The following is a 5,502-nucleotide window of genomic DNA, read 5'->3' on the forward strand; positions in this document are numbered from 1 at the left end:
CTACCCACGGAGAAGCCCTCTCCATCCAGAGGTTTGCCAGGTTTACCTTAACAAATGTGTTTACAAGAAACACCACGGGGTTGACCATAGATAACCCCCCTAGTCTCCTCGTGCGGTAAGTCACCTCCCTCTTGATCAGGTTCAGTCTATTCCCCCATAAGAGCTGGAAGAACAGACTGTAAACCCGAGTCCAGAGAGGCTCTGGCAAGATACACACACTGCCCAAATAGATCAGCAAAGGGAGCAGAAAAGCTTTGATCAGGTGCACCCTTTCCCTGAGGGTCAAAGACCAGCCCTTCCACTGGTCGACCTTCTGAGCGGCGATCTTAAGCCTGTCGTCCCAATTTTGGGTGGGATAATCCCCATGGCCGAAATGGATGCCTAGGACTTTGGCTGACGACTGGGGCTCTGGGAGGGTGTCCGGGAGATCGAAAGCTGGATCGCCCCCTCCCAGCCAGAGACTCTCACACTTATCCCGGTTGATCATGGACCCGGATGCCTCCGAGTAGCGGTCCACCTCAGACATCACGTATTCCGCCTCCCCTTTCGAGGACACGAAAATGGTGACATCGTCAGCGTACGCTACTGTCCTCAGAGTGGCTTCCGGCGCCGCCGGATCCATCCCGACTCCCGCCAACGGTCCACGATTGACCCTCTTAAGAAAGGGATCAATCGCGAACACGTATAAAAGCGGGCTCAAAGGACAACCCTGGCGAACGCCAGACCCAACCTCAAAAGGACAGCCAGACCAACCGTTCACAAGCGGGAAACTCTCCGCCCCCGCATACAAGATCTTTAACCAATCGACAAACCCCCCCGGCAGGCCATACTTCAGAAGGACCGACCAGAGGTACTCGTGGTTCACCCGATCAAACGCCTTTGCTTGATCTAAGGACAGCATGTACCCCTTCCAGTGGCCTGCCCTACTCTGTTCCACTGCCTCTCGGACACCGAGGACAGCACTAAAAGTGCTGCGGCCTGGAACCGAGCAATGCTGAGCCACCGAAAGAAGCTGAGGCGCGAACTTCACCAGCCTGTTAAACAGTATCTTGGCCAGAATCTTTCTGTCCGTATTGAGAAGTGCTATGGGACGCCAGTTCTCAATACGGCTCGGATCCTTACCCTTTGATAGAAGGATCAGTGCTGACCTCCTCATTGACCGAGGCAGAGTGCCCGAGGATAGACACTCATTGAATACCTCAGTCAAGAGGGGACATAAAGAGTCCTTAAAGGTCCTATAAAACTCGGATGTTAAGCCATCCGGGCCTGGCGACTTCTTCAGAGCTAACCCTTCCACCGCCAGGATAACTTCCTCCTTTCTGATCTCTTCTACCAAAACGTCAAAAGAGAGGTGAGCCTCTGACTCGGGGGTGATTTCAGCCAGGAAAGCCGACATCCTGTCCCGATCCAGATCCCTCTTCCCCAAGAGGCACGAGTAAAAGGATCTGACGACTTCCAGGATCCCTGATCTGGACCTGTTCAGAGACCCTGTACCATCAATCAGTCCTGTTATTAGTTTACTCTTCACTGACATCTTACAGTTTCTGTAGGGGTCGGGCGAGCGGTACCTCCCGAAGTCCCTCTCAAAAACTAAAGATGTGTGTCTATCATACTGGCACCTCTTGAGCAAAGATTTCACCCTGGAAATGTCCTCGCGGCTACCTCCAGTCGAGACCAGATCTTCGAGTTTCCTCCTCAGACTCTGATACAGGCGGTACCTGTCCAGAGACCTGAGGCTCGAGAGCTGGCGGAAGAACTTTGCAGCCCGATCTTTGAATACCTCCCACCACTCTGACTTAGTGTCACAGAGATCCAGCAAGGCTACCTGATTCTGAAGAAAGTCCTCAAAGGATTGTCTCACCTCTGCTTCCTCCAGGACCCCCGCATTCAGCTTCCAGTAACCTCTTCCCATTTGGGGGGATTCTGAAATATTCAGAGAAAACATAATCAGACAGTGATCAGAGAATTCTACCTCCACAATTCTCAAGGGCGAGAAAGTAGTCTCCTCTTTCAAAAAAAACCTGTCTATTCTAGACCTAATCCTATCTCCTCTATAGTAAGTGAAACCCCCGTGGTCTGGGGTGTGCCTAATGTGGACATCCACCAGACGAGCCTCACTAGCTATACTATTTAACGCTATACTGTCATAAGCCAGCCGGTCTCTGGTGCCTCCCCTATCTTGGGACCTCACGATGGTGTTGAAGTCCCCACCAAAGACCACTTGCCGGCTTGTAAAAAGGAAAGGCTTGATCCTCATAAAGAGACATTTCCTGTCCCACTTGGACTGGGGCCCATAGATGTTAATTAGGCGCAGTTCCTGTCCCTTCATGAGGATATCTAAAACCAAACACCTCCCCATTTCCAGCTCAACCACCCGTCGGCATTCTACCGGTACGGTGAAAAGGACCGCCACTCCGCTATACGGCTCAGTCGCAAGAGACCAGAAGGAGGGCCCAGATCTCCACTCCCTTTTTGCTTTGTGCACCTCTGCCAAGTTTGACAGCCTGGTCTCCTGCAAAAATAAAACGTCAGCTTCAACGCGGCTGAAAAAATCAAAGGCTGTGTAGCGAGCCGCATCAGATTTAACGCTGGCGACATTAATGGTCGCCAGTGTGAGCTGAGTGGGTACCGCCATACTTGGTGTTTAAGCTGAATGTCCTCCATCCTTCCCACCCTTCCTACTCCTCCCGGGGCTATCCTCTAAGGCGGCGCGACCTCTTTTGAGAGAGACGGTGGTGTCCATGCCTTCTGTCACCACCGCTCCCTCTTGCGTACCGCCCCTGCCTTTCTCAGTTCCGGGAATCGAGTTTGACTCCTCTTCTGGGGACCTTACATCCACACCAGAGAGGGGCACGGGGCCTCCTGGAAGCTCTCCCTCCTTCGCCTCCGGTACCCCACTTCTTACCTCCTCCCCGGATGAAGAGGAGGCGGAGGTCTCATCCAAAGTGAGATACCGGTTGGAGAGCTCAAGAGGGGAGCCAGTTACGCCTTCCCTGGCTACTTTGGTCGGGCTCGTTCTCTTTTTTGAGTACCGTTTCCGTCTGTTGGTATAGGACCCAGTCTCACTACCCTCTGCTGCGCTTTCGTAGTGCGAAGACTGGGTCCCATCGGCTCGGTCTAGTCTCCTGACTTCCGCACTTAGCTCCCTGTCCCCTAGGGTCTCCGAACTACGGGAGTCAGCCACTTGGGGAGGGGCAGACATCACCCCATTGTGGAGGGGTTCCTTCTGCTCCCTCTCCGCCTGGCGTCTCTCCCTCCGCCTCTGCCGGGACGGACCGCTCTTGGTCTTCACTGACCCCTCAACTCGACTGTCTCCGCCAGCACCCGCCTCAGCCGAAGGGACCTCCCGGCCCACTCCTGCGTGAGCTCGGGCCGCATTAACCTCTGAGAGGGGACAACGACTAAATGGGTGTCCGAGCACACCACACAGGTTGCACCTAATCTCCTTGCAAGATGCGGCAAGGTGACCTGTCCCTCCACACAACGCGCACTTCTGCACTTGGCAGCTGGCGCTGAAGTGTGAAGGGCTGCCGCACTTGTGACAGAGCTTAGGCTGCCCCCTGTAGAAAACAAGAATCCTATCCCGACCGATGAAGGCAGAGGATGGAATGTGGGAAACCGTACTTCCCAGACATTTCAACTTCACATTGAAAGTCCAGGCTCCCGACCAAATGCCAAATTCGTCCAGGTTTTTGGATGGTACACCCTGGACGTCACCGTACCTGCTAAGCCAGGTCAGAATATCAACGCAAGAAAGCGATTCGTTACGGGTCAAAACGGTCACTTTCTTGACGTTGTTCTGACGGGTTATCGCCTGGGCGAAAAACCCCTTCCAATCCGGTAAGTTCTTCACCAGCTCATACCCGGACCAGAAAAGCTCTAGGCCCTCCGGCCGGGCAAAGCTGATGTCGAACTCCTTGGAACCGTAGGGATGTATCAGGGCGAAGATGTCAACCACCCTGAAACCCATCCCAAGCAGGAGCTCCACCACCCTTTTCCTTGTAGGGCAGGCATCATTGCTTCTCCACTTGAGACAGACTACATTCCGTCTGGTCCCAGGGCCGGTTGTGGGCAGGGACCAGGTGGTCTCGCCCCCCCTTTCCTCTCGGAAAGCTCGCAGGCCGTGCCTGTCTATCCATAAGGATAGGTCCACTTTCTCACCCTCTACTATCATCGAACTCTCCCCCTTTTTGAGGGTCTCCAGGAGTCGCCGCTGCAAGTCACCAACCGCGACTCCCGGGAATGAGGAAGCCAACGAGGACAGCCCCTCCCCCCCCACGGCCGCAGCCACACTGGCATAACTTCTGCCAGGTGTTACGGCCGCAGGAGGGGCAACCGAACCGGCCCCCCCCACTACACTAATACCAGGTGCCGCACCGGATCCCTCCGGAGGGCGGACACCAGGAGCCGCAGCCACCGCTTTTTCAGCGACGGTCCGCTGACCCCCAGCATCCATCCCACCTTTGGGGCCAGATGCAGCACCCTTACCAACACCACTACCACCACCCTGCTTGCATGCCCCCTTTCTCTCTGCTGGGACAGCTGGTGCAGCAAAAACACTTTTTTCATTATTTACTTTTTTTCTTACATTGTCACTTCCACTGCCACTGGACAAGCCCCCCTCTGCTGCCCTCAAGATCTGGGCATCTGAGATTATACACCTCTCCTCCCCAGCACTTAATTCGGCGCCGGAGGAGGAGGCAGAAACAGAGGGGGCGTGTCCAGTGGCAATGTACATCGCCATATGCTCCGGCGCGATAACTCCTTTTTTTACAGAGGACCGGGGCGCCGCAGACCTATTTTTCCCGGCAGTCCCGGCCCCTGGATCTTCGACGCGCAGACGTTTTACAGCGCCCGCGCATTTACTCTCACCTCCGGAAGTGCATCCAGAGGCGCGACCGGGCACCCCCCCGGCCACGCCCACATGCGTGCCAACAGGAGGACGCCCGGACACACCCCCAGACACACCCCCAGACGCGCTTTCGGTCACGTTCACCACCATCTCCCCTGATCCCCTCCGCACATTTGCAGCCGCAGGAGGGGACTCAGGGCTCTCACCGCCTTGTGTGGGAGGATTGGTGACCCCATCACACCGCCCGAGCACCACCCTACACGCCGAGACGGCAGGCAGAGCAGGCGGAGCGGCGGGCGGGGCCACCTTTTTCACGGAGGCTAGCCCCGGCGCCGGACCACCCCCCCCTCCCACTGGGGAGTGGCCATCAGCACCGGAGGCCCCCGATTGAACCAAGGTTTCGCCACTCTTCCCCCTCTCCATGTCGGAGTTCGGCGCCATCTTAGAACACACGCTGCCTTCTACAGGCAGAGAAACGGGGACACTAACCTGCGGAGCACCTGGCACAGACTTTTCAGCCTGTACCAAGCGCTCCGCAGGGACATAAACAAAGTATGATTCCACTGCCTGCTCTTTTTTCTTCTTGTTCTTTCCCTTTCTTTTTTTCTTTCTTTGTTCAGTTTCTTCCAATAGTTCATCACCGAAAGCAA

Source organism: Bufo bufo, chromosome 2 (genome assembly GCF_905171765.1).
Source record: "Bufo bufo chromosome 2, aBufBuf1.1, whole genome shotgun sequence".
Taxonomy (NCBI): domain Eukaryota; kingdom Metazoa; phylum Chordata; class Amphibia; order Anura; family Bufonidae; genus Bufo; species Bufo bufo.